The sequence below is a fragment of the Ovis aries genome, chromosome Y (genome assembly GCF_016772045.2).
Source record: "Ovis aries strain OAR_USU_Benz2616 breed Rambouillet chromosome Y, ARS-UI_Ramb_v3.0, whole genome shotgun sequence".
Taxonomy (NCBI): Eukaryota; Metazoa; Chordata; class Mammalia; order Artiodactyla; family Bovidae; genus Ovis; species Ovis aries.
The window spans coordinates 4,907,379-4,918,257 of NC_082741.1; the positions used below are offsets into that span (position 1 = coordinate 4,907,379).

A 10,879-nucleotide genomic window follows, 5' to 3' on the forward strand; every position below is an offset into this window, starting at 1 on the left:
CACATAGTTTTTTTTTTTTGGTTTTGGTTAATATCTCCGTAAGCATCTACGGCATAACCCTAGGCATATGCGCTTTGACACATGGGAAAACCTGTTTGTGAAATAGAAGTGAAAAAGTAAAAGTCGCTCAGTTGTGTCCGACTCGTTGCGACTCCAGGGACTGTGTAGTCCATGGAATTCTCCAGGCCAGCATACTGGAGTGGGTAGCCTTTCCCTTCTCCAGGGGATTTTCTCAATGCAGGGATCGAACCCAGGTCTCCCTCATTACACGCGGATTCTTTACCAGCTGAGCCACAAGGGAAGCCCTTGATATATAGAAAAAACCTGTCTAATAAACCTATAAACTGATACCTCTTTAGGGATTTGCGCTGCTGCTGCTGCTGCTGCTAAGTCACTTCAGTCATGTCCGACTCTGTGAGACCCCATAGCCAGCAGCCCACTAGGCTCCTCTGTCCCTGGGATTCTCCAGGCAAGAACACTGGAGTGGGTTGCCATTTCCTTCTCCAATGCATGAAAGTAAAAAGTGAAAGTGAAGTTGCTCAGTCATGCCCGACTCTTAGCCACCCCATGGACTGCAGCCTACCAGGCTCCTCCGTCCATAGCATTTTCCAGGCAAGAGTACTGGAGTGGGGTGCCATTGCCTTCTCAGGGGATTTGTGCTACAAAGTGTCAATTTGTAATACCTCAACCCTGCATACCACCTTGGACCCTCAACATCAAAAAACCACAGCAGAAGATGCTGACCTTTTGCACCAAAGGATTATAAGTACCAACAGGATTAACCAGGCGATCTTAATTTGCATCATCTGCTCACAATGTCACGATCCCATACAAAGCGAGTGCATTTTGCAAATGAACATGTTCCTCTCAAAATGCTAATATTTCGAGTCCGGTTAAGCAAACCTTGCCTGCCATGTTTTGCTACTTTCTTTCTTTTGTTTTCAGTAACAATGCTGAGATCCCATGGTGTTAAAAAAAAACAAAACAAAAACGCAGTTGCTATTATAATTTGAAAACGTTTTGGGGGGAGATGTTTCATGCTGTAACTTTTTTCTTTTTAATGTAACGTTTCAAGCATTTCCATACCATGCTTGCCCAGGGGCCATGCTAATCTTCTTTGTATCCTTCCAATTTTAGTATATGTGCTGCTGAACCAGCCACTATGCTGTACTTTTGAGAGAGTATTACATAACATTAAACGAGATGGTCAAAACACTCTTTATCCTCTGACAACAGATCCTATAATCTGTGTCCAGCTGAGTTCCATCTTCTCCTGAAGAGATCTTGTCCACGTGTATAATCCCGCAAGCGTTATGTTGGTTCACTCACCACAGTACCCAATCTCAACACAACTGGGCAGGAAAAAACATCGCCGTTGGGATGAGAACTTTCTGCATGAAACAAATCACGCTGTGTCCACTAAGAAAAAGAGATGGAGATGGGAAACTGTAAGAAACCGACACAGCAACGCACGCCTAGATTTTTGTACCTCTCTTGTCTCACCTTCCTGGCGGCAGTCACAAAATGTGATGTTCTTAAAACAAATATGAGTCGGTGCACAGTTTCTCAAGGAGATGGAAAGTGAGATTCATTATTTTCGGCTTTCTCCCGCTGTCTCCCTTATAAAGTCGCTGCTTTCACTCCAGAGCTTTCCTGAAATGCTGGATCTGATGCATTTAATTAAGGAAGATCACTTCAGACTCATTTCCACCCTTCCCTAAATATTGTTATGCCGAATGGTAGAGGGCATTGCTGAGATTCAGCCAGGGCCATTTTGCATGCTTCAGCATCTCTTTGTATAAGTGAATTCTATTAATTCAGAGGTGAATGATCCTTTGTTATTGCTGCTGTTGTTTAAAATAATTTATTTATTTTAATTGGAGAATAATTACAATATTGTGATGATTTTTTTTTTGTCATGCATCAACATGCATCGGCCACGGGGATACCTATGTTCCCTCCATCCTGAATCCCCCTCCCAGCTCGCTCCCCACGCCATCCCTCTAGCTTGTCCCAGAGCACCAGCTTTGGGTACCCCACTTCGTGCATCCAACTGGCCCTGGGTATTTTGCATATGGTAATATACGTGTTCAATGATAGTCTCTCAAATCATCCCACCCTTGCCCTGAAGTAAGGGACTTCAGGGTCAGTTCAGTTCAGTCTCTCACTGGTGTCCGACTCTTTGCGACCCCATGAATTGCAGCACGCCAGGCCTCCCTGTCCATCACCAACTCTCGGAGTTCACTCATACTCACGTGCATCGAGTTGGTGATGCCATCCAGCCGTCTCATCCTCTGTCGTCCCCTTCTCCTCCTGCCCCCAATCCCTCCCAGCATCAGGGGTACTCATGTTTTATTTTTGCTGTTGTGGTTCAGGCATGCTGAATTCTCCTTCCCCCCAAGTGTTGGTGTTCAGTTGCTCAGTTGTGTCCAAGTCTTTGGGACCCCAGGGACTGCCGCACGCCAGGCTTCCCTGTCCTTCACTACCTCTCTGAGTCTGCTCAAACTCGTATCCGTTGGTGATGCCATCCAGCCATCTCATCCTCTGTCGCCCTCTTTTCCTTTTACCTTCTGTCTTTCCCAGCACCGGGGTAGGCATTATAAATATTCCTGCGTGTGGCTTCTCCTCTACTTCTGGAGGGAGAAGTCCATGCCTTTGGAGGTAGATTTGCCCAGGTGACTAGTGCAGACTTCTCGTGATGGAACACGAGGAAGAGGTGATAGACACCGCTTCTGGGCAGAGCTCCTTACCTCTGCCTGCCTCTCTAGTCAACCTGCTGCTACCGAGCCCCATTCTGGGACAGAGGCATCGTAAGATCGCAGAGCCTCCCTTAGTCAGGTCTGTGAGTCACGAGAATGAGCTGAACCTGTCTGCATCCACACTGGGGAGAGAGAATGAGGAAGAAGTAAGCGTTTTGCACCAGTGAGATTTTAAGATTTTTTTTTTAATATGACCCATTTTAGAAGTCTTTATTAGTTTCGTTACAATATTTCTTCTTTTGGTTTTTTTTTTTTTTAATTCTTTGGCTGCAAGGTACATGACATCTTAGCGCCCCGACCAGGGATGGAACTCACACTCCTTGCTCTGGAAGGCAAAGTCTTAACCGCCGGATCACCAGGGAAGTCCCTACACCTGTGAGATTTTAGAGTGGTTAGAGGCTGTCCTGTGACCTAGTTTATTGGGACTGCAGTATCTTTGGGGGAAACTGTGAAGGAAGAGAACACTCTCTAATGCTTTCCGTGGATGATACGTGTAAGGTCAGCATTTAGTTGCATGTAACTTGCAATTCATGGGGTCACAGAGTTGGACATGACTGAGCGACTGAACTGAACTGAACTTGCAGGGCATAAGTGGACATTCCAAAATCTCTGGCTGGTCTCAGAGGTTACCACCCATGAGAAATTCGATTTGGGTAACTTCCCTCGCGGTCCACTGGTTGGGACTTCGTCTTCCAGTGGAGAGGATGCTGGTTTGATCCCTGGTCACGGAGCTAAGGTCACACATGCCTCACAGACCAGAAACATAAAAAGAGACATAATGTTGTAACAAATTCAATAAAGACTTTAAAAATGGTCCATATTTTTTTTTAATCTTTTAAAAAAATAAATCCTGTTTTTTTTTCTTTGAACTTTTTTTTTTTTAATTCTTATTTTTACTTTATTTTACTTTACAATACTGTATTGGTTTTGCCATACATTGACATGAATCCTGTTTTAAAGCATCTTTTCCTGGGAGGTTATCAAAGCTCTTGACATTATGAGTTCTTAAGTAGTTGAGTCCTTTCTTGTTTAATATATGACCACAACGGGTTTCATCATATCACAAACCCTGAGACCTCTGGTACACAGTTCCTGGTTATGACTGAGCAAGAAGGGACTGTAGTTATAAGCATCTTGAGGAAACTTCCCTGGTGCTCCAATAGTTAAGTCTTCTCCTTCCAATGTATGGGCGCAGGTTTGATCCCCGGTCAGGGAACTAAGATCCAACAGGCTTGCATAGTGAAGCCAAAAAGAAAAAAAGAGGAAAAAAAAAATCTTGAGCATTTATAAACACTCCCAATATCACTAGATTAAAAAATAAATGGCACTCAGAGCTGACTCTCCAAAGTCAATACACAGAAATGTCATCTTTTTTGGAGTGAAGCTGTTTTGACAGGTTGAATTCCAATATTAAACCACAGCTGTCATTTCAGTACACATGGTTGAGGACTCAGGTAAAATTAGGATCATGACCAAAAGGGGAAAATGAAGACAGGCTTGATGGAAAGATGAAAGAGTTGATCTCAGTAGAAAACTAGGAAAAAATATGAATTTATGCAGAGAATATCCTCCAAGTGGTGTCTTTTATCCCCCAAGGGAGGAAAAAAAAAAAGCTTTCAGCTAGTATATTTATAGGTACAATTATAAATGTAGTATAATCCTCTTTTGAATTTTGAGAAATCCAGTGGAGAAAAATCTGACAACAAACACAATAGAAATAAGCCCAAGCTGCATAGTTTGGGGCAGATAAAACGTTTTCCCACCAAACATCCAGTAACAAACAGCATAAGCTTTGAACTATTTTGTCGCTGCTATTTTAAAGCAAGCTGTAGATCTCACTGTCAACTGTTTTTCTTACATTCCTGTTTTGTGATAATAATGTCTATTGACAGCATTCTTTTCCCAGCATGGTATTGTACCCATCTCATTTTAAAATAATAGTCATTTTTAAAAAGATAAAGGGAAAAAAAGTATAAAATCAGCTAGGATTGTGTCATCTGGACAAAGAAACTGGCTTTCTTTTTCAAGAAATCTGATTTGACATAAAGAGAACTATTTCTTTGAACAGAAATACAGGTTGAAAATGCTTGAATTATTTGTGTCAAACTCAGGAAAAAAGTTTAGCTGACTCAAAGCGTTTGTTGATGTAAATTAAATGATTGCATCACCTTGGAGAGAGAGACGATTTAATGATCCCTTAAAGGATGCTAGTTCTGCACAGTTGTGCAAAGAATGGGCTTCCCTGGTGGCTCAGAGGGTAAAGCATCCACTTGCAATGTGGGAGACCTGGGTTCGATCCCTGGGTTGGGAAGGTTCCCCTGGAGAAGGAAATGGCAACCCACTCCAGTATTCTTGCCTGGAGAATCCCAGGGATGGAGGAGCCTGGGAGGCTGCCGGCCACGGACTCGCAGAGTCAGACACGACTGAGCAACTTCACTTCACAAGAATGCTAAGATGATGACATAAGATACAATTTGTCTTTTCTGTCATTCCCCTTCATTTCATGACCCGGCGTCTGTGCCTTGAGGGCTGGTTTAATCACTCAGTCGTGTCTGATTCTTTGCGACCCCATGGACTGTATCCTGCCAGACTTCTCTCTGTCCAAGGGATTCTCCAGGCAAGAATACTGGAATGGATTGCCATGCCCTCCTCCAGGGGATCTTCGTGACCCAGGGATCGAACCCAGGTCTCCTGCCTTTCAGGCCTATTTACCAGTTGAGGTACCTGGAAAGTCCATATACAGCTCGGAGGCCCTCAAAAGCCACATCTTCATGTCATGGAATATGCTTTTCTGGTCTTTATTCTTTCCTACGTTCCCTCAGAGTCCTGTTTCAATGAGGATGATGAGAGGGTGGGGTTAGAAACAGCCTTCCTGATGAATGTTCTGCCAATTCCAGGACACAATAGGGCTTCTCTTGGATGGGATTTGTCAGTGTTTGGAACTCTTGAGTGTTTAACGGGGGCACTTGCTTGTGACAAGGAACTTGGTCTCAATTTGACGTCTGGTGAGTGATACCCCAGTTCCCCATTGCCGGGAAGTCGACCTTGGGGATGGAGGAGGCAGCAAAAATGATCCAAAGAGATTTCTTCCTTGAATTTTTAAAAAATATTGATTTGTTTGGCTGTGCCGGGTCTTAGCTACAGCACATAGGATCTTTGAGCACTGCGGCGTGTAAACTCTTGAGTTGTGGAATATGGACTCTAGTTCTCTTTGTGTGCGTGCAAAGTCGCTTGAGTTGTGTCTGACTCTTTGTGACCCCGTGGACTCTAGCCCGCCAGGCTCCTCTGTCCACTGGGACTTCCCAGGCCAGAATACTGGAGAGGGTTGCCGCTTCCTTCTCCAGGGGATCTTCCCAACCCAGGGATCGAACCCCTGGGTCTTACTGCCTCCTGCCTTGGCAGGCAGGTTCTTCACCACTAGCGTCACCCAGCCGGGGATCAAACCGGGCCCCCTGCTTGGCGTTTTAGCCACTGGACCAGTAGGGAAGTCCCCTCTTCCTTGTTTTTACTTAAAGGAACGTCTCTGTGGGTTAGACACGGCTCTCTGTAACCCAAAGGCAGAAAGGTGAACAAGTCAATGGGGAGATAGAAAAGAAGATGATGGCTGCGCAGACAAGGGCCTTGACGAAGGGTGAAGGATGTGTTTGCTGACATCATTCATTGACACCCCCAGTGAAGATGGGTGGATGGTACCTGGGAACAGACAAAAAGGAGGGCCCAGATGCCCTGCAAACAGGTAGGCGGAACACCTGGGAATATGCACCTTCAGTGCCCAGAAGCTGTCCGTGTCTTTTTCATGTAATATCGCTTGACCTTCAAAGTTTTTATAAAGGGCTTGATTTAACCGGTAAAAACATAACATTTAAATCTAACTCCTTTCAGCGCTGACTGAATTCCAATTGCCTAACTCCTCTGTCTTACTTGTGTTCAGTTGCTAAGTCGTGTCCTTCTCTTTGCAACCCCATGGGCTGTAGCCCGCCAGGCTCCTCTGTCCATGGAATTCTCCAGGCAACAATACCTTCGCTCCTCCAAGAGATCTTGTCAACACAGGGATCGAACCCCCATCTCCTGCTTGGCAGCTGGATTCTTTACCACGGCAGCCCCCTCAGAAGCCCTGTCTTACTTAGGTTCCTCAAAACAGCGCTTTCTTTCATAGGAACATTGGTCTTTTCCCATCTCTTTTCAAACGTCCTAACCATCAGTATGCTAAACATCTCATCTTTCCCTCCTGCTTGGTTTCTACGAAGGAGAATGCTGCTACTTTACCGAATTGATTTCACTGAGCATTTGATAAACATCTGACATTTGATAAAGATCTATCCACACAAAAAGCACAAGCTGATGTGAATCTTAAGACTTGGCTAGTTGTTCCCCACCCCGCCCCCCGCCCCAGATTTACATTAATCATCTTCAACAGTCTTCATTTACCCTTAGTAAAGATTAAGGGGTAAAATCCATATGATACGATAGGCTTGAAAGTCAAGTGGATTTTGAATGTGTTCAAAGCATGAATGGGCTTCCCTGATGGCTCAGATGGTAAAGCATCTGCCTGCAATGCGGGAGACCCAGGTTCAATCCCCGGCTCGGGAACATCCCCTGAAGAAGGAAATGGCAACCCACTCCAGTATTCTTACCTGGAAAATTCCATGGGCGGAGGAGCCTTCTGGGCTACAGTCCATGGGGTTGCAAAGAGTCAGACACGACTGAGCGACTTCACTTTCTCTCTTTAAAAGCATGAATATGATGGTTATCAGAAATGACTTAAGTGGGTGCTGGTTTAAATAGCTTCACTAAAAGTCCCAAAGTATGCGTATATGTGAAATGACGATTTGCTCTCTTTGAGATTTATTTTATTTATTTGGCTGCTCCAAGTCTTCTTATTTGGGGCATGCAGGACCTTTCAGTTGCAGCACGTGAGAGCTGTCCTTTATCGAGCCCCTCCTTGCATGAAACGTTCCCTTGGTATCTCTAATTTTCTTGAAGAGACCTCTGGTCTTTCCCATTCTATTGTTTTCCTCTATTTCTTTGCACTGTTCACTTAAAAAGGCTTTCTCATCTCTCCTTGCTGTTCTCTGGAAGTCTGCATTCAGTTGGGTTTATCTTTCCCTTGCTCCTTTGCCTTTTGCTTCTCCTAAATTCTCAGCTATTTGTAAGTCCTCCTCAGACAACCATTTCAACATTTTGTATTTCTTTTTCTTGGGGATGATTTTGGTTATCGCCTCCTGTACAGTGTTACGAACCTTCGTCCACGGTTCTTTAGGCACTTTGTCTACCAGATCTAATCCCTTGAATCTATTTGTCACCTGCACTATATAATCAACCATAAGGGATTTGATTTAGGTCATAGCTGAATGGTGTAGTGGTTTTCCATGCCGTCTTCAATTTGAGCCTGAGTTTTGCAAAAAGGAGCTCATGATCTGAGCCACAGTCAGCAATAACCTCAGATATGCAGATGTACGCCTCTAAAGGCAGAAAGCAAAGAGGAACTAAAGAGCCTCTTGGTGAAAAGTGAAAGAGGAGCGTGAAAGAGCTGGCTTAAAACTCAACTTTCAGAAAGCTAAGATCATGGCATGTGGTCCCATCGCTTCATGGCAAATAGAAGGGGAGAAAGTGAAAAGAGAGACAGGTTTTATTTTCTTGGACTTCAAAATCACTGCAGATGGTGGCTGCAGCCATGAAGTTAAAAGACACTTGCTCCTTGGAAGAAAAGCAATGAGAAACGTAGACAATGTATTAAAAAGTGGAGACATCCCTTTGCCAAGAGAGGTCCATCTAGTCAAAGCTATGGTTTTTTCCAACAGTCATGTATGGATATGAGAGCTGGACCGTATACAAGGTGGAGTGCTTGAGAATTGATGCCTTCAGACTGTGGTGCTGGAGACAATTCTTGAGAGTCCCTTGGACAGCGAGTAGATCAAGCCAGTCCATCCTAAAGGAAATCAACCCTGAGTATAGGAAGGACGGGTGCTGAAGCTGAAACTCCAATCCTTTGGCCACTTGATGCGAAGAGCTGGCTCATTAGAAAAGACCCTGATGCCGGGGAAGATTGAAGGTGGGAGGACAAGGGGACGACAGAGGATGAGATGGCTGGATGGCATCACCGACTCAATGGACTCGAGTTTGAGTGAACTCCAGGAGTTGGTGGTGGACACGGAGGCCTGGCCTGCTGCAGCCCATGGGGTCGCAAAGAGTTGGACGTAACTGAGCAACTGAACAGCAACGTGGGATCTAGCTCCCTGACCAGGGATTGAACCCTGGCTCTTTGCATGGGGAGCTCAAAGTCTTAGCCACTGGAGGACCAGGGAAGTCCTCAGAATAATACCAGACCTCTGGGGAAAACAGCTCATAGCTCTTGGATTGTCCATGGCTTGGGGGTGGGGTGGGGTGGGGTGGGGTTGGGGGTTTGGTCAGCAGCTTCATTCCTAGGAAACACAGAACTCAACCACAGGGCTCACCTAAGGGTGAGCTCACCTAAGGCTCACCTTAGGGCTTGGAACCTAAGATTTGAGGCTGCTGCTGCTGCTGCTAAGTAGCTTCAGTCGTGTCTGACTCTGTGCGACCTCATAGACGGCAGCCCACCAGGCTCCCCTGTCCCTGGGATTTCCAGGCAAGAACACTGGAGTGGGTTGCCATTTCCTTCTCCAATGCATGAAAGTGAAAAGTGAAAGGGAAGTCACTCAGTCGTGTCCGACTAGTAGCGACCCCATGGACTGCAGCCTGCCAGGCTCCTCTGTCCATGGGATTTTCCAGGCAAGATTTGAGGCTACCATTATGCAAATCCATCCATCATTGACCCAAGTACAGGCTATTGATTGTTGCCCTTGGACTTTGCCTGTGAATCCTGAAGACTGCCTTCCTGTCTCTGGATATCCACCTCTGTTCCACGCTGGTCCTCCTAAACCCTTTCAAGCTAATTGCTTTGCTTGTACTATAATCTGACATCAGAGAATAATAGCTCGCGTACAAATTGCCCCACTTCTCGGGAAACCTGCACGACTATATAATTGAAAACATTTCAAGCCTCTTGCAAAGCTGTTATGAAGCACTTGGGTTTGAACTATTTTTGTCTATTACTTGGGCCGGCACTTCTGTTTAAGAGCTTCCTATATCCCCGACAGAAAGAGGGGTCGTTTTGCGGGAACCAAGAGGGCAGCTACCTGCAGTGTTGAGTGGGCACACCAAAGGGCTTCTTCCCTGGTGAAAATGGAAGATGAGCTTTAGAAGCAGTTTCCCTGGTGCCTGGTGGAGGTGTTTTAGTCACTCACTCATGTCTGACGCTTGCTACCCCCTGGGCTGAAGCCCTCCAGGCTCCTCTGTCCATGAGATTCTCCAGGCAGCAATACTGCAGTGGGTTGCCATTCTCTTGTCCAGGGGATCTTCCCCCAACCCAGGGATCGAACCTGGGTCTCCTGCAATACAGGACAATTCTTTACCTACGGGCCACCAAGGAAGCCCTTCACTGATGCCTAGAATTGGTCAAAACTGGTCAGAAATGGATGCCGAAAGCTCAGCCTTTCTGTACACCAGTGCCAAATCAAATGTCAGAGAGTTTCGGTTGAAGGAGAGAAAAGAGTGGCTTTTATTGTTTGGCCAGGCAATGGGGGATACAGCGGGCTCCTGCCTTGAAAAAGCTGTGTGTGCCTACTTGGAGAAGACAGAAGTTTTATCGTAATGTAGGAGGAAACAGACAGAACAGCCTCTGTCTTGAAGGCAGGACCCCATCTTGGACCAGACTGTGGACTTTGAGCTCTATGCCCGTCTATGGAAGCGAAATACCAACTGGAAAACCGAGCCCCCGAATGAAAGAGCCCCAGGCCTTGTATCTGGACTCTCGGTCGCCTAAAAGAATACCCCAATTATCTGTGTAACCGAATAGAATCATACATTCTATCATGCTTATTGGCGTATGACCACAGGCCTATTGATAATTGTCCACTGTTAACTACCTAGGCTTAAGGCATATGAATCACGCGTTAAATTTGCTTGTATCTTTCTTTTCCTTTGTTCAGACTAGTTTCAGGGAGTCTGGGGAGGTGGGTTTGGGCACGTACACTTAGGATATATCGGGTTTTCACAAAAACGGGTCTCGGTCCTTGGCTAAAAGGAGACTCTGCCTGGGG

General features: G+C 45.6%; 1 non-coding gene across 1 annotated transcript; it reads right to left on the reverse strand.

The window, feature by feature from the left end:
• Window positions 1-1,054: 1,054 nt before the first annotated feature.
• Window positions 1,055-1,161, reverse strand: LOC114111802 (U6 spliceosomal RNA). Its single transcript, XR_009599045.1, has one exon. It is a non-coding gene; the product is annotated as a U6 spliceosomal RNA (small nuclear RNA).
• Between the last annotated feature and the right edge of the window lie 9,718 nt (window positions 1,162-10,879).